Source organism: Ambystoma mexicanum, chromosome 9 (assembly GCF_040938575.1).
Source record: "Ambystoma mexicanum isolate Mex_15411 chromosome 9, UKY_AmexF1_1, whole genome shotgun sequence".
In the NCBI taxonomy this organism is placed as follows: Eukaryota; Metazoa; Chordata; class Amphibia; order Caudata; family Ambystomatidae; genus Ambystoma; species Ambystoma mexicanum.
Genome location: NC_090931.1, coordinates 20,225,087 through 20,244,322, shown reverse-complemented (window position 1 = coordinate 20,244,322; position 19,236 = coordinate 20,225,087). Strand labels below are relative to the sequence as shown.

Here is a 19,236-nt window from a genome sequence, read left to right as displayed (position 1 = left end):
TGGTGTTGCATGAAGGATGGTGAAGAGCTGTGTGGTGGCAGTGACAGGTGACGTGGCATGGAGGATGCTGAAGAGCTGTGTGCTGGCAGTGGCAGGTGGTGTGGCATGGAGGATGCTGAAGAGCTATGTGCTGGCAGTGACATGTGGTGTGGCATTGAAGATGCTGAAGAGCAGTGTGCTGTCACTGACAGGTGGTGTGGCATGTAGGACGCTGATTAACAGTGTGCTGGCAGTGACAGGTGGTGTTGCATGAAGGATGCTGAAGAGTGTTGCGCTGGCAGTGACAGGTGACGTGGCATGGAGGATGCTGAAGAGCTGTGTGCTGGCAGTGGCAGGTGGTGTGGCATGGAGGATGCTAAAGAGCTGTGTACTGGCAGTGGCAGGTGGTGTGGCATGAAGGATGGTGAAGAGCTGTGTGGTGGCAGTGACAGGTGACATGGCATGGAGAATGCTGAAGAGTGGCATGCTGGCAGTGACTGGTGGTGTGGCATGGAGGATGGTGAAGAGCTGTGTGCTGGCAGTGGCAGGTGGTGTGGCATGGAGGATGCTGAAGAGCTGTGTGCTGGCAGTGACAGGTGGTGTGGCATGAAGGATGGTGAAGAGCTGTGTGGTGGCAGTGACAGGTGACGTGGCATGGAGGATGCTGAAGAGCTGTGTGCTGGCAGTGGCAGGTGGTGTGGCATGGAGGATGCTGAAGAGCTATGTGCTGGCAGTGACAGGTGGTGTGGCATTGAAGATGCTGAAGAGCAGTGTGCTGGCAGTGACAGGTGGTGTGGCATGTAGGATGCTGATTAACGGTGTGCTGGCAGTGACAGGTGGTGCGGCCTGGAGGATGCTGAGTAGCAGTGGGCTGGCAGTGACAGGTGACGTGGCATGGAGGATGCTGAAGAGCGGCGGGCTGGCAGTGAGAGGTGGTGTGGCATAACGAACATCAACGCAATCTCTCGATCTTTAAACTCAAAGCACTTTAAGAAAAAAACTGCATTTGTATAAGCAAAATGTGTCATCAATGACGTCTAAATCACATGTCTACTAACGTCATCCTACGTAGCAAACTACAAAAACATATACGCATGGGCTATTGGCTCTGAGCGAACATATAAGTATATGATCCATACTAGTCTGAAAAATTGTAACTATGTGATTGGTTACTCAACATCAAGTGGGGCAACTAAGCCCTCCCTACAAAATGACCAATATGAAAGTCACTAAACACACAATGTCCCATTGGTTTACACACTATAGAACCCCTAAATACACAGGTCCCCTACAATTGGTTAACACTCTATCCTCCTTCAGTAATTTTCCAGGTACGTTAGCAGCCTGCAGGCCGGCCATCCAGATGCTGGTGAGGTTGCCTTAACTTTAGCTTCCCACCAATCAGCATTTCAATCCATCATCACCTCAGTGGTCTACTGTCAATAAGGCCTTTGAAATTCATCCCTGAGAGTCTTCTTAGCTCTGAGAAAATTAGGGAGTGAGAAGCACAGTCTTCCTTCATGCGTAGGTGTGACCATCTCGTTCATCCAACTTCATGCTTCCATGTGACTAGAGACCATGAAATTGAGCCTTTTCATGCATTTAATATTATATTCTAATAGAGCTCTGATGTCTTCCTTGTTATGTTCATTCCTTTTGAACAGGAGGTTTATTCTTTCACTCAATTTTGTATCCAAAGTCAGTTCACTCCACTTTTGATAAGGCCTTGGCTTCTTGGCTCGTCCAGCCTTGTCTTTTGCTGATATTCTGTTTGAAATACATTTCTGCTTTTTAATTGTGACACACTGAACTGAGGCCTTTTTGCTAATGTCCAACCTGCTATAATACGTTTAGTGGAAGCATCCATAGTTCTCTCATTCCTAAATGTATACGTTGTTGCTTGCCGCAGTCTATTTACTATAAGCTCAGAGCTAGCTTCACAATTACTTTGCTGCTTGTGTTTCTTCTGCATCTGTACACGTGTAAATAAATTTGATATCTTCATCTGTTTCTGTGGCATAAGCTTCTTCACCTTGAGCCCAAGATGTCACTTATCCTTATTGCTTTCTTGATGCCTTATAGAATATCTGCATTCTCTGGTCACTGCATCTCTTGTATGTACTTCATCTTCAGCTACATGTAACATATACTGGCAATGGTTACTCGCGCTACTATTCATCCTTGCTGTTTATTGGCTCCGCTTCTTCAGGGATTTCATTAAAATGGCCATCATATTTCTTTGTATGCAGATAAGGTTTTCTCGGCTACCAGTCATTTGGTGTACAACCAAATGGTTGAATGACCATTTGGTCGACACCAAATGGTCGAAATCCAAATGGTTGAATGTTTTTTTGTACATTTTGTTTTTTGTGGGGGTTCCCCCCCCAAACCCCTTTTTTATATATTAATTATTTTTTTTAACCAAACAAAACAAAAAAATATATATAAATAAATAAAAAAAATTCGACCATTTTTTTTTCGACCATTTGGTTTTGACCAAACGGTCATTCGATCTTTTTTTTCGACCAAATGAGCGGACACCGGTTTTCTCAATGGGTACCTTGGCTCCCAGATTCTCTTAGGTACTGGCCCTTTCACTCGTACTGGACTGAGTCCATACTCTGCTCTTTGTCGATTCATCTGTTCTGTATACGTCACATACTCTGGTTTCCAGCATACAGGTAAAAGGGATGAGTCAATTGAGGTGGGGGTACTTGGCTCCTCCTCCACACTGCCCCCTCTGGGGGATTCATCGACCACTCCCACATCCTCCTTCACATCCAGGCAGTTTGGCCTGAAGAACAACTTCTTTGGGACCCATATCTTTATGACTCCCTTCAGGCATCCTGCTGTTTTCACATGCTCATCCTTATTTCATGTCATAAGCTGGCACTGTCCACTTGGACTACAGTAGATCCATCCTCCCACATATTTCTTATGATTCTTCGGATACAGGAACTTTGTCCCCTCAAGTGCATGGATAATAACCTTCACAAAGTCTCTGATCTCTTCATCTGTCAGCTCCTTGGGCTTCCATCCTGATTCAACATCGATCATAATCGTCATCCTTATGGATTTCTTTGCTGTCTTCTTGCATTGTGAGATTATTATCTTGATCATATAAAATCCAAGCAATATCATCACTATCAGGGCTCCAAGGAACTTGAAAATGTCTATCATCCACTGTGGAACCCAAGAGAAGAGTGATCCAAGCCAGCTGTCATCGGCAATGTGTTCTAATTCCTCTATCCTCTGGCCATGGAGCTTCGTCAGCATGTCAATTCTTGCACAAACACCTCCATCCATTGCTGTGATCATTTCGAGGATGTATCTGTTTTGAGTAGTCATCAATCTTATGGCTCTCATCTCTTCTCTGATCGCATTGTGTGCAGCAATTCCCATCTGGTGATTTGTAGCCACTTAGTGTTTGTTCCAACCTGGACAGCTGGCATGAAGATCAACGTGAACACAGATGAGGTCTGGCTAAACAGCCTAGGTTCGTATGGTATGGCATCAAAGGCTTCTATTGTCTTAGCTGAGAAATAGTTCTCTCTCTTCATTCTCTTTATCAGCTCCACAGTTCCCTTCTTCCTCAGGTGAGCATCTGCTTTTGGGAAATTGTCAATGTGCAAATCACTCCTTGGAATCACTAATGCTGGAACATGGACATTCACCAGTGTGCATATTCCCCCACAGTCTGCAGGCAGTCTGGCATAGACTCTGGCGGCACAAGCCCAATAATGATCCATGATCACTGCTGTACCCTGTGCCATCCCTGGAACTTCAAATATTAATCCACAATTTTTATTTTCTCCAACTTTTCTTGTGCCATTATTTCTGAAACACAGCTTTGAACTTTCCAATGGCACTATCTGCAGTGGACCTCCTCTGTCTTCGACCCAAGTAAGTAGTTTAGCAAGTCTTGGCCATAATGGCTTGCAGCCATTCTGCACAATGTCAATGACCAGTTTCTAATATCCAATGATCACCCAGGCTCTGCAGATCGCCACTCCTTCTTCCCATCCATCTGGTGATAGCACAGATCCCCAGATCTGCATTTGGCCACTATTCTTCCATCTTCGAGCGTCCTCTGCAGATTTTCCTGCAACCTCCAATTTTTTGTTCACTTCCCATCTGATTCCAGATCCTTTTACTCCAGGCATTTCATATCTGATCACATGATTCTTGGTGAGTGCTCTGTTTTTTGTCTTGGTATCCTGTACATAGTCATCTTCATCTGGATCTGTCCATTCAGTTGCCCATTTGAGGTAGGTATCTCGACCCATGGACTGTCCTCTGGTTTTGCAAAGCGCTATGTGTGAAAGACAATGAGCTGTCTGGATGTCTATTTCGATAGCTATGAAGATGTTAGACTTTCCCATACTGTATGGCAGGAGTGCACACACAAAGCATTCCTCATTCGAGGTACTTCTTCCTACTTCTTTCATATGTTGGTACCAAATGATATTTCCCAAATGTGCCGTGCTGTCCAGGTAATCAGCTAGTTCGAAGTCATCTTCTTGAGTTTTTCTTTTAGTTCTCATTCTCCTCGTGTGGACCTCCATAATCATATCATGAAGTATACCCGCATAACTCTTTCTCTCTGGATAAATCATAGGCACAGCTATCAGTGGACGGGGTACACCTACATGTGTTCCCTGGGTAGGAGAAAGCTCAGAGAGTTTCATCTTCTCACCATAACATTTGGGCTTGAAAATGTCTCGCAAAATCTCCATGTGTGTCGTTCTTCTGGGGATTACCTTTGGGTCATTTATCACAGGATGAGGTGTTTTTGCATGCACTATCTGTATAGGCACATTGTCTGGCAACCTCTCGTGTTGCCCATCTTGCCAAGCATGCTTTTTGTGCCCAAACAGAATTTCCACATTGCATGTGAATGATTGCTAATGGCACTTTTCTCAGACTCAGGTAATTGGTCATATTTCTTTGGAACAGGAATAACTACTTAGCGTCTTGGGTGCCTAGTAGTTGCCACAATGGCTACTTCTTTTGCTCAGAAAGATTCACTGGAGTCTTGGCTCCATGTACATCAAGGTAGTAGGATGTGTCAACTGTGAGTGAGAGCAGTATGATTATAAACAAAATGACATCATAAATAAGGCAAATGTATGTTGATGTACAACACCTATTCCGTGGACAAAGTGTATGCCTTTCTACATCAGGTATCACGAAATTGCTGTTAGTGCTGCCCATCTTTATTGATTAAGGAAGGAAAAAGTCATCTTTAATACATCAGCATTACACACTCCTCCTAGAAGTTGCTGTCTTCCCTCGGCACTTTCGTCCTCAATCCACTGTCTGCTTGCTGAATAATAACAAACTCTCGATCTCTATTTCTCTGGAACCAGATTTTAACCATACGAGATATAAATGTTTCCAGGAAGAAGAAAACTGCCCTCGGTATGTCTAGACCAGTTCAACGACATATACCAGCTCCCAATCAACTCCTCAAATCTGTCTTAGTCCAGATGACATGATGACCTTCTTTCAGAACGAAACAAAAATACTGTCTTTACAAGTAACCTTCTTGATCTGTCCCTCGAAGGAAAGTTTCACACCACCGTCCTGTGGGTTCTCTCAGAGTATAGGCTCACTTGGATGATAATTCTCTCCAATATCTCGCTCAGATTTTCAGTGTTTCTGGGATCCCCTAGAAATGTGAGCACATTTGTGCGTCTGCCAACAAGATACGGGTATTCCTCAATCAGACGAAAGAAAACCCTTCCGACAAGTCTGTGAGCAGCATCAGGTGATAGGGGCATTTGTGCTATCCCCACTGTACTCAGGTAACTGCAACACTTGCTCGAAGATTGCTGTAAGTAATCTCCTAACGTTCTAGCCATTTTTAGGATCTTGCAAGAAAGTAAGAATGTGAAAAGTTCTCTCCACAATTGCTGGATATGAACGCAGCACATAGAGAAAAACCTCAAATATAATCCTTGAAAAGTTGTCATTGGATTACACCTTGGGCAAATCCGAAAAAGAACTCAGTGTGGAATGAGTCTGGATACTGCACTCTTTTCCATTATCAAAGCCACAATCAGAATCTGGCATATTTCTCTTCTTATCAAGGCTTAAGCATGACTCAGTACAAAGTCAATAAGCTCCTCTGTGGCTCAGAAACAAATATTTTTCTTTTACTCTGATATATCAGCACAGAGTGTCTGCCTCATCTTCTCTTTACTCTTTCAAAGATGGCATAAAAGAGTGTCCCGAACCAAGTCACAGTCCAACAAAGTCTTTGTCTTTCTATTTGTCAACTTCTGCGTCCTTCTTCCTCGTCATGGATCTCGTCTGCACATGCTGTGGTTCTTCCCCGATGCTTGTACTTGCTTCTCATTGGGGTGCGGAGGGCAGAGTGGTTTCTCCAGAAAAGATTTTAACATCGCCAATGAATATCCAAGCACGCCTGCCCTGCGCTTTGACAACAGACAGCGTGAGGTCTTCCACAATGAACGGACCGTTGAAAAGGGGGTTGTCCCACCTTTCGATTGTGTGGTTCTGAATTAGGACCTCATCTCCGGCGAATAGTAGGGGAAGATGCCATTCTTGAGATTCACTTGTTGTTAACAATTCCTTCTGGGTTCTGTACTGCCCTGCACCCTTGTCGCTGCAACTGTCCTGAAATGACAGAAATACTGGAAGTCATACAGTTCAAATAATCATGCATTTCCATTCCAAACAAATCTGCATTTGACTGAGCATCACTTCTAACTCTAGATGGAGGCATTAGGGGTGTTCTCATTCGCCTCCCAGACACAAATCTGTGAGGCGTGAGATGGTGGTCAGAACTCGGTTGGTTCCTTAAAGCATATAATGCCAGTGGTAGTCAATGCAACCACCCTTTCTTCAGAGTAAGCTTCAACTTGGCTATCCTTTCCTTAAGCAAGCAGTTGAGCCTCTCACAGGTCCCATTTCCTTGCAGATGATAAGCCGAAGAAAACGTGTGCTTTATACCAAGCAACAAGCTTATCTGTTCAAACACTGTGTTAACAAAATGAGGACCATTATCTGACCTCATGACTTGACATACTCCCCATCTAGGAAAATGCAGCATGCTCTAACAGATCTGGTACAAACTAATCTTCAGCGATTGTTGCAGCAAGGTTCTCCCTAGTTGTGTGCGCGTGGTAGTGTAGCTGTTCCAGCACCACCCTCAGTAAGTCTACAGGCATCACTGGTTTACCAGTGATGTCTTGTCACCAGAATGCCTCAGAGGGGTTTAAAGAACACCCTCTTCATGTCCACACATTTTTCTCATCCACACATTTTTCTCATCTTCAGGTGCTTCCCCCTGAACCTCCATAATCTGTGTTTTTGGCAAATCACTATATTTTTCAACCACATTCATCAACACAACCATTTTCTCTCTTACATCGAGTGTTTCAAAAGACATTATATTCTCTGAACATGCAGCGATGTTTGCTTCATCGTCTGCTGCTTGGTTTCTGCGTGAGATAAAATCTGCCCTTTCAGTATGTGATACACATTTAACGACTGCGATGGCCACTGGGAGTTGCAGTGCCTCAATAAGCCTTTCTAATAAGGGAGTGTGCTGCACTGCTGTGCCATCCGCTTGGAGGTAGCCCCTCCTTTTCCAACTTGCTAATGCTGCGTGCACTGTTAACATCACATAGGTGGAGTCGCTGTACACTGTGACGTCATGGTCTGCATGATTCTGGAGCGCGACAATCAGCACCACTAACTCTGCAGCTTGTGCTGAATAGTGAGACGGTAGTCGTGCACTTACCAATATCTGAAATGCCCCATTTGCTGTGTATTTTACCACAGCTGTACTAATATATCTCTGTCCATCATTTTGATTGATTTTTGAAGAAACATCAATAAAAACAATTTCTCCACATGGCAGGGCATTTTCTTTTACTCTTGGAATTTCATCATAGACCTCTTCATCATCTGAACAATAATGCGCATGCTCATACTCTGCCAGTGGTTCGGCTACAAACATGGCAGGATTTACTCCTCTGCATCAAACTATTTTGATAGCTGGATTCGCTATGACTACCTTGTAGGCAGAATCCCTTTGAGAAGTCAATGTGCTCTTAGGTTTCTCTAGAATAGCAAATAGTGCGTGCTACACAAATAACGTCATGGGGCATCCCATCACTATGCTTGCAGCTTTCTCTATGGTGAACGTGGCGGGAGCCAGAGACTGTTCACACGGAAAGTGACCTCTGATTAATGGGTCTAAAATTCCACTGTAATATGCAAGGGGCTTGTACCGCAATGTTGTTCTCTGCATGAGTACTGCTGTCATAACAGTGGCGTCTGTGTGTGAGAATAAAAGGAATTCCTCGGCATAATTAGGAATCCCTAAAACTGGAGTTGTACAAATGTTTTTTTTCAGCTCTTCAAATGCTTCCTCCATTCTCTCAGTTCATACCATTTTCTCCTGTGTTGCCTGTGCTGTCTTTAAAGCTTGCAGTAAAGGCCTTATATGTGAACTGAACTCAAAGACCCATGCTCTGATGTAATTACATTATCCCAAAAACCTCTGCATGTGTTTTATCGTGTGTGGCTTTGAAGTTTTCATAATAGTCTCAGCTCTCTCAGGAGTAACTTCTTTTCCTTCATGTGAAATCAATTGGCCAATGTATAACAATTCTTGTTGACAATACTGTAACTTTTCTTTGTCAACTTTATATCCTTTGTCAGCAAGTATTATAATTAGATGTACATAATCGTGTCTGCACTCTTCCTTGGAAGTGTTGCAAACTAAAATGTCATCCACGTATTACAGAACAACACTTTCTAAATCAATATTGCTCAAGTTCATCTGCATGATTATATTGAAAATTGATGGAGACTCACAATACCCCAGAGGCAAACGAGTACTTTTCAGTCGTGTTTGTCTGAACATAAATGACATCAGATCCTGCGAATCTTTGTGCAATGAGATTGAGAAAAATGCATTCTTCAAATCAATCACAGTGAAATATCGTGCTCCAGCAAGTAAATTACATAGAATTGTAGACGGGTTGGGGACTGGAGGGATCTCAGCTTCTACAATTTGGTTTATCAGCCTTAAATCTTGAATTAGTCTCCCAGATCCCCCCTTCCCTATTTTCAGAGGATATATTGTAGTATCACATGGTGAATCGGACACCACTAAGATGCCTTGTTGCATCATGGCAGAAATTGTCTTAAAAATACCATTATCTGCCTCTCGAGACATGGGATACTGTTGCTCCTGGTTTCAGTTTAATCTTCACTTCTCCAATCCCCTTCAACAGGCCTACATCAAAGGGGCCTGTGGTCCACAATGAAGCTGCACTTTTGCTATATCTTCCTCAAAATACTCTGTTGAAGTTGTTGTGCTAGCATCATTTTCTGAGGTACCTCTCATTTGATTTCCTTTACCCAATAAGTAATACTCATCTCAAATATTACTTCATCAACAGATAGATGATCGCCAAATATGTCCTCATCAGTGACATCAGTTAATCTGTAACCTTCTCCAATGGCAATCACTACACACCATTGCCTGCCTTTGTCATCATTCCCATCAAGCAAAGCCATTTCACCTCACACTATGGCTGCTTGTAACTCTTAGGGGAACACTTGCCCTTCTTCTTCACACATAGGTATCTTTGGTATAAACAGAAATGCATCAGCTATTCTCATTGCTCTGCCTGCTAGGCCTGGCAAATATGCCAGCAGAACATGTACTCCATGATAAAAAAACTTCTGGCTCTAAAGGTATTTCTCTCATGGCTATTTGTCCTTCAAATGCTTTGATAATTTTGCACATGTTTAAATAATGCATTCCTGGTATTGAGCATATTATCCCTTCATCGGTAAAGGAGATCATCATATTGAGCTTCGTCATCAAATCTTGACACAATATATTGACGGGTGTCTGCCTTGAATACAGCAAAGGCCATATCGCATTATCCTATAGAGACTGGTAACTCTTCAGTGAAAGGAACTCTGCTTGTAGCTCCTGAAAAGCATTGAGTATTCATGGCGGTACCAGACATTAAAAACTTTCCCTCATGTATAGATGAGCGCGTTGCACCCGTGTCTACTAAAAACAAAAAAGTCTTGCCCCCTATGTTGACATCTACCCTTGGTTCCTAATGAGGATTCGGCATCACGGATACGACTGAACACATCAAGTCTACTAGTGAGCTGTCCTATTGCAGGTAAAGACTCATTCCGTTACCTGAAAATGGATTCCCTCCACCAACAGTGACACTCCCTATTCTAGGTGTCGTTAACTGTCCTGTACTCATGCTCTGTTGAATCTGCATAGGTGCATGTTGTGACTGTCCTTGTGATGGAGCCATTGCTACCTGCTGTGTCTGCAAACCTTGCTGCACTCTCGGCACTTGCTGCTGCTGCATCGTTTGATTCTGAGCAATCCCATCACCGTACTGCTGTGAATATGCAGGTGGGTTTGAAATCCCACCTCTTGAAAATTGGTCGTTTTGCACGAACCCTTGACTTCTACAAATGCGAGAACAATACCATGTCATCCCTCATGTCAAACAAATAGGTGGCCTCCTAATTTGTCCATCCTTCATGTTCTGACCGTCATTCGGTATAATTTGAAACCCACCTTGATTGTTCTGAAAGCCTCCCCGATTATTCTGTCAGTTCCCTAGATTATTCTAAAAATCTCTTCCTCGAAATCCACCCCTTCCGCTCAGAGTAAACCCATTATTACTCTGGTCAAACTACCTTTGGTTATTCACCTGCGGCATACGTGCAATTTGCTGTGGATTTGATCCATCTACACTCGTCAACATCGCCCCTTCAATGGGATACTTAGAGAGTTTTTTATGCACTAATTTTGCCTCTTCGTCTTTCCGGGCATCGTCTTTTTTGCAATTCTTTTCCTGCAAGAGTCTGCAATAGTGTGCAATGGTCAGCTGAATCTATGACCACGGTTTGGCTTCTATACCCACTAATGTCTGGAGCTGCTTCTGTACAGATTCTGGCAGCCCTTGCAATAATATATGAAAGAAAACCGGTATGGATTTTCCCCAAGACTCGCGTGTTTCCAAAGCCCAGGATTCCTGAAACTTTTGAATGTAAATCAACTGATCATCTCCGTCCTTCATCTTTTTCATCATTATAGCTCCCATATGGGACATGTCTGGATACAGTACTCTAAGTGCTTTCTAGACTGATGCCTTACAGTTACTGAATGGTGCTCCATCATGAGCAATGTTGACTATAGTCACACCAGGGAACCCTGCCCTTGTGCACGTGTCATCAGCTCTCTCGCCAATATATTTCCTCCCGTAATTATTTCTAACTCATGTATCCATTTCCCAGCACCCGAAGTTAAACTGGGGACTTAAGTTAATCTTGTGCATTTAGGGCCACGGTATATATTGTGGTCTGGCCCCTCTTTTTTCCAACAAGGGAAACTGTGATGCCCCAAACTCATTCTCATCTCTCATCATTTGTCTGTCCACCATAGGGACAATATTACCACATCGCCTTCTATGTGGTAGTGATCTTAATCTACTCACATAAGGTGGCGATTCTCCCCTTGGTCGATCTAACTGTGTCAGTGGTTCTGGTGCCCTGCTTACAGGTGTGTTTAATTCTGACCATCTGACTTCTTTCTCCATTGAAAAACATCCCTCAGTACCGCATACATCCCTTCTCTCTTCACCACGGAAGGTGTCTCTGACTTCGTCTGACATTTCCTGTGCCCAACTCATACAACTTCTCTCCTCGTCATTTCTGCTCAGAGTGAATCTATCTAGAGACAGCTCTTTTTGCTTCGTACTACCTGAGGCTCCCTACTTATCATACAACCGAGTGTCTCAAGTAGATTGTTTTTTCTCTTCCCCATTAATCCTTTCTGGGCTTTCATGTCATGGTATAATTTATTGATCGCCTCCCCAATGCTCCTATGGTCAAACTTGGCCTCTAGATTTACTCTAGACGGGCCTGGTAATGACTCGTATTGTGGGAAGAATTCCTTTATGTCCTCCCATGCTACTTCTGGCTCAGGATCTCTTATCTCTTATCTCTTTTTCCAGGCGATCGAGATCATGTGCTCTCTGCCTTCTCTTACGTTCCACATTGTCATCAAACTCTCTTTGTTTCCTTGCTTCCTCTCTCACTCTGTCTTCCCCTTTTTTCTTCATATCCCTTCCCTCATTTGCTCTGCATATCTCCTCATTCTTTCATCTCTGTATTCTTATATCCCTTAATTTCTGTTCCTCTGCTTCTATTCTTTTTTGTTCTAACCTTTCCTGCTCATCGATCACTCCCTGTCTATTATCGCGTTTTCTTTGTTCTTCTGCTCTCTCTTGTTTTCTTGACTGCTCTTCTTGGTATAAATGCTCTTTTCTTTGCCTATCCTTCCTTTTCGCTCCTTCATCCTTGAATTGTTCCTCCCTTTCTTCATCTTTTTATCTTGTTTGTCTTGATCTTCCTGTTGTCTTACATCCTCAATGTGTTTACCATCGAGTTTTATTAAAATCTGACCACCCATCCATTTGTTCTGTAAAAGCACTGTCTCATCGGCCTTGTCTCTTTCTCCTTTCCATTGTCTTATCTCTCTTCCCATGTCTAGAGATGTACTTGTACTTGCTTGATCACTTCTTTCCTTATCACACCTCTCCTTGTCCCTCTGGACCTTAGAGATGACATCTTTCTCAGTATTTTTCTCTGTCTCTCGTTACTGCTTGGCACAGGTGACTCATATATAGGTTACAATATCCTGTTGCTGCTTTAAGCTCCCTTAATGGGTATAACCCATCATCTTTTCTTCTCTCATCTTCTATTTCAGCTGGGGCGAGTGAACAGAAGGCTCCTCACCCCCGTCTCTGCATATATTAAGTATCCAATCTATAGGAGGCTCCTCGTCTTTCACTTGTTGCTACATTTTCCAAAGCTCTAAACTAGTTAATCGCTTCTCTAGCTTCTTCCCTGTGTAAGCTGCATGCAGATATGTCATCATATGCTTCTGAACTGCATTCGATAGTGAACCTCCTTGGGACCATGGCATAAACATTTTATCAGCGGTCCCTTGAGCTTAGGTGCATGCTTCGGTGACTGCTTACAAAAATGCACAAGTGGAGTAATATCCTCCATTCTTGACTCTTCTATTCTAAACTTAGCATAACACTCGTTTATTTTCAATCACAGATTTAAAAGGATACGTTTCATAAAAATAATATAATATGATTGAGCACCAATCGTCGCAAGCTCCAATCCCACTAACCACAATTTTTACTTTAATCTTGCTAGAAATAACCACCAGGTTTCATTCTAAACCATCAAATAATGTTTTCCTCTTATGATGTCATCGTTCACAAAACCACATAAAATAGACAAACTGAACCGGTTACAGAAATGCTTTACTTTCTTCTCTCAAAGACTCAACTTACCCTCTAAAAATACTTCAAGCGCAGTGCAAATTAACCCGTTTGAAACCCTATTTAATCGGTTCTGTCTCCTAATGTTACACTTATGGGACTCTGGGTTAAAACTTCTTCTGTTATGTTATAAAAAAAACACAGGCCACGGCGTATTCTCTTATATAGTGGCCTCTCTCACAATTTATATCATTGCTTGGCCACACTCAAGTCAATATCTCACTCCCCACATATATTATATATTTACTCTCACTTTATATTTTATCCCGCCACCCTCCGTTACTTTCTTTTTTCTTCACTCATTACCCATGCGTTTGTCAACTCACTCAGGTTTTTACTCACCAATATCATTTTTCATCTTCTGACTCTTGGGATCGTCCACCTTTTTTACCGCCTCTTCAACCATCCGATCGATCCACTTCACGTAGAAGTTGGAGGGGACTCTATGCAAACTAGGGGACCCGTCACACCCGGCCTGGCAAGATTTTACACTAACCACTATCTACGGGGAGTTTTATGTCTTTTCATTCAAATGGCAAAGGTTGTTCGATATTGCCGAAACTCTAAAGTCTACTCAGATTGATTGCTCTTAAACCATCCTCTCTCTGCTACCAAGTGAACTGGATAGTCCAGCCCCTTTGATGAGCAGCAATTACCTTTGAGATGGATGAGGATGGAGACCTTATTCATACATCAATAATGGAGCCGACTCAGGAAGTTGACAAAAGGAAGACTGTTTTAATATCAATTATCTGAAACAGGGAGCATAACGAACATCAACGCAACCGCTCGATCTTCAAACTCAAAGTACTTTAAGAAAAAACTGCATTTTTATAAACAAAATGTGTCATCAATGACGTTTAAATCACATGTGTACTAACGTCATCCTACGTGGCAAACTGCAAAAACGTATAAGCATGGGCTATTGGTTTTGAGTGAACATCTAAGTATATAATCCATACTAGTCTAAAAAAGTATAACTATTTTATTTTATATATTTATGTAGCGCCGACTGCCCACGGGCATTGGGGAGCTTACAAAAAGACATGTACATGCTCAAGATAGAGCCAGAAGAGGCAACGGGACGGCAGACAGATTTATACCGGTTAGTTAATTCAGAGTGGCCTAGTCGAGGGATTACTTGAAGAGCTCTGTTTTGAGTTTTTTGCGAAAGACCAGAAGGTTGGACTCCAATCTAAGGGGTTTAGGTAATTTGTTCCAGTTGGAGGCTGCTCGGTTCGGGAAAGCTCTGCCCAAGCCGAGTTCTTTCTTGAATTTCAGGGGCATTATCAATCCATTTGCCTCTGATCGTAATGCCCTACGAGGATGGTAAAACGTGAGTTTGGACTTCATGTAGGCAGGTGTTTTGCCATATAAGCACTTGTGAGTAAGGCACATAGACTTGAATTGAATACGTTCTTCTATTCTCATCCAGTGAAGGTCTCGTCTAGCTTCACTTATATGTTCACTTCTTGATTTCATTTTGACCATTCTGATCGCGTTATTCTGGACTAGTTGGAATTTTTGGATGTTATGCTTACTAGCTCCTACCAGGAGAGCATTACCATAGTCTAGACGTGACATGACGGTCGCTCTTGCAATTGTGGCGCTGTATTTTTCACTCAATAGTGGCCTGATGGCTTTAAGTAGCCGGATGTAGTAGTTGCAATTTTTACTAACATAGGTCGCCTGAGCATCAGAATTGAGAGATGCTTCCAGCGTCATGCCTAAAGTTTTAACCTTATCTGTCACAAGGATAAGGGTCTCTTTGATTTTGAAAGCCTGATATTCCACGGAGAGTTTGGCACGTGCCTGAGTAGAACCGAATACCATTAATTCGGTTTTGTTTGCGTTCAGGCACATCCAGTTATTGTCCATCCAGTCTTCGATGTTACCATAGAGTGTATTTAGAGTCTTACTATCTTTAGCGTAATCCCAAGTCAGTTCCAGGACCAGCTGAGTATCGTCAGCATAGTTGGTGAAGAATATCTGCAGTTGTTGTAGTAGCTCACATAGAAGCCGGATGTACAGATTGAAAAGTAAAGGGGATAGACTAGCTCCTTGTGGAACCCCGCAAAAGATGTTAAATTCGGAGGAGAATTTGTCACCCCAGTGTACTCTGGATATTCTGTTTTCTAAAAAGGATGTTAACCAGTTTATAGATTCCTTGGAACAATTTGCGACCTTCTCCAGTGCTTGTTGCAAGAGCTGGTGGTCAAGCAGGTCGAAGGCGGCACTCAGATCTAACAATATTAGTAGACCAGCCTTTCCCTGATCCATCATTTCCAGCATTTTGGACTGTAAATCCAGCATGGCGGTTTCAGTGCTGTGCGCAGCTCTAAAGCCAGATTGTTGAGGGTGTAAGATCTCATGGCTTTCTACATATTCTTGGAGTTGGGCTGTTGCTATTTTATCTAGTACTTTAAGTGTAAAATTACAATTAGTGATGGGTCTTAGGTTGTTAGGGTCGCGAGGATCAAGGGTAGGTTTTTTAATCAAGGGTGTGACGGTAACCTTTTTTATATTATTGGGTGCTACTTGGTCCCGAAATGAGGTGAAAAATTTCGGGATGTTGTAGGATGATCTTGGGAGGAAGTAAATTTTCAGCGCAGGAGGATGGTTTCATGGTTGCTAACGTTTTTAACATAGTTTCTGAAGAGATGGATTGAAATTGAAACTTCTCCTTGTCCATTGCGGTTAGTTGTTCTGCAGGTAAGCTGTGTTGCGGTTTATTGGCCTGTGATAATGTAATTCGTTCTCTGGCTTTGGATATTTTATTTGCAAATGCAGCCTGAGTGTTTTCACATTCGGTTTGTGAGGGAATAAATTCAGGGGCCAACGCCCTAGGTTTTTCTAAGGATTTAAGAATGTCAAATAGCTTACTGGCTGAATTGGATAACGCTTCAATTTGACTATTGAAATAGTTATTTTTCGCCTCGTTGATCTTAGTTTTGTAGGATTTCTCTAGTGACTTCCAGCTTGTTTTGTGGTCCTCTGTTTGGTTTTTTTGCCATTCAACTTCACTACGCTTTTTTTCTTTCTTGAGAGAGATGAGTTCAGGCGAGAACCATTTAGATGGTTAAGGTTGAGTCTTACGTTTTATTCTCGATTGGGTGCTTTCTGATTGATTAACATGAGCTTCTGCTGATCGTATTTTTGATTATGGTGTCACAAGAATCTTTTTCATTGATGTCCGCTAAGATGCTATTGATGCAGAGTTGTAAGTCTGCTTTATCAATATTTTTAAAGTTTCTGGACAGAACTTTACTTGCGTTGTTAGCCGTTTTTATGGTTGGGATAGGTAGGTGCATATCAAAAACTATTTTATAATGGTCAGACCAAATGCAAGGGCTGGTGACATAGTTATTGGTCTCTAGGTTGTTGGTAATGACCCAATCCAGTTGATGGCCATTAGCCATGGTAGGTTCGTGATTCATAACTTTGAAGTGTATTTTTTCCAATGTTTTTTCAAGAGAAATGGCTTCCTTGTCTTTTGGATCTCCACGCCACCAGTTTAAATCACCAAGGATGATTGTGGATTTATTTAGGCCTGTAAGGGAATCGGCGAGAATTGTAAGTTCATCCTTGAACTCTGATTCCAAAGAAGGGGGTCTATATATAAGTATGAAGTTTAGGCAGTTATTGTCCGTAGGACAGTGTTTAAGGTGTAGTATTTCACAGCCTGTACAGAAGGGTAAGGCGGAGAATACCGGCAGTGATTCTCGAGTGATTAAGGCTACTCCACCCCCTTTCCCGCTTCCTCTGTTAGCATAGTGGATTGTGTAACCCGTAGGGACTGCCAGGGAGCAGGTGGGTAAATTAGGGTCCTGTAGCCACGTTTCCGTGATACACATTATGTCGATATTGTCTGACATGATCAAATCGTGTGAAATAAAGCAGTTAGAGCTGCGGGGTCCACTTTTTTAGGGGGCTGTGTGGCAAAGGACTAATATGAATCTATAAAGCAACAAGAATACCACAAAAACAGCTACCCGCCTACACACGTGCCAGGTGTGTCTAGTTGCACAACGTGCTACCTTTCATGTCGATCAATTATTTGCGACAGAAAACATAGAGAAATACATATTTTAATTCATGGATATAAAACACTTAGAAAAATTAAAAACAGGAGAGACAAAAATGCACATACCATTCCATAAGAGAACCTATACTGAAAAACAATTGTCTTGACCAGTTGGTTTTAACTGAACACATTCGTCAGATACTGGTGATGTAGTGAGGTTAGTAAACAAATAAGGTGACATCCTATTATTAAATGAAACCTTGATGCAATTCACTATCCTTGACTTTGTTAATTTTTCTGTCCTTGACTTTGTCGACACCAAAGAGTGTGTTTCTGGGTCCTGGCAAAAGATGGTTAAACAGGCTCAGTAGCTAGTTATTTGACGCTAACAGGCATGCGTCGGACCCGTCTTCAGGACTTGATTTATATAGATCTCCCAAATTGGGATTTCAGAAATAGTTCATTGGTGAATTTCCTTTTCGTGGTTTATTTGGCGTGTGTGGCCTTGATTTTAGAACAAATGCGGACAGGATTCACTGGCCCTAACTGTGATTTCTTTTCAAAGATTTTGAAACTTAAGTGTCATTTCTTTGTATGTGCTCATGGTCAATCTCCAGGAGTCTTTTAGTCTAGGAGCTTCTGACATTAATAGCGCTACTCACAACATGTCCTCTGTTGTAGCTCTTCATTCTTCAATCACGGCTACTCATCTCGAGTTACTGAATAGATTACCCAAGTTCAATTATATCCTACCCCACTTCATAAGCCTGCACTAAGTCTTTGGGGATGTGCTGCAGGGGCTTATCCCAGGCACTCTGGTTCCAGCCACTACTGCTGCTTTCACTAGAGGTGGATCTGTTGACCTCCATCGTCTCTTCAAGCACCAGCTTACGCAGCTCTCTGGGGGCCCTGTCTATAGTGACCTTGTCCACTGTTTCTGTTCCTCTACCCCTAGTCTCCTCTCCTCGAGCAGGAGCTTTCTAGTTGCTACCTTATTAACAGCCGGAACAATTACTAGGCCACTTATAGGCTGAAGGCGCTATTAGATGACAACGGTGGGACAACGGGAGAGCTGCTGGTGTTGAGTGATGATGGGAAGTGTAATGGGACTAGCGATATAGCAGTCTGTGCAAAGAACTATTAGATGACACTCCCGGGACACTGGGAGAGCTGCAGGCATTGAGTGGTGATGGGGACTGTGATAGAATTAAAGATATAGCAGTCTGTGCAAAAATCTATTAGATGACAATGCTGGGACACCGGGAGAGCTGCTGGTTTTGAATGGCGATGGGGAGTGTGATAGGACTAGCGATATAGCAGCCTGTGCAAAGATCTATTAGATGACACTCCTGGGACACTGGGAGAGCTGCTGGTGTTGAGTGGCGATGGGGAGTGTAATAGGACTAAAGATATAGCCGTCTGTGCAAAGATCTATTAGATGACAATGCTTGGACACCGGGAGAGCTGCTGGTGTTGAGTGGTGATGTGAGTGTGATAGGACTAGCGATATAGCAGCCTGTGCAAAGATCTATTAGATGACACTCCTGGGACACCGGGAGAGCTGCTGGTGTTGAGTGGTGATGTGAGTGTGATAGGACTAGCGATATAGCAGTCTATGCAAAGATCTATTAGATGACAATGCCAGGACACCGGGAGAGCTGCAGGCATTGAGTGGTGATGGGAGTGTGATAGGACTAGCGATATAGCAGTCTGTGCAAAGATCTATTAGATGACAATGCCAGGACACCGGGAGAGCTGCTGGTGTTGAGTGGAGATGGGGAGTGTGATAGGACTGAAGATATGGCAGACTGTGCCCTCAGCTTTGAGCATCTCAGCTGGGATACA

General features: G+C 42.8%; 1 protein-coding gene across 1 annotated transcript in view; it reads left to right on the top strand.

Annotated features, from left to right (window-relative positions):
* CLMP (CXADR like membrane protein) overlaps nucleotides 1–19,236 on the top strand; it is a 456,485-nt gene that overhangs the window by 113,319 nt on the left and 323,930 nt on the right. The gene's annotated exons all lie outside the window — the stretch shown is intronic.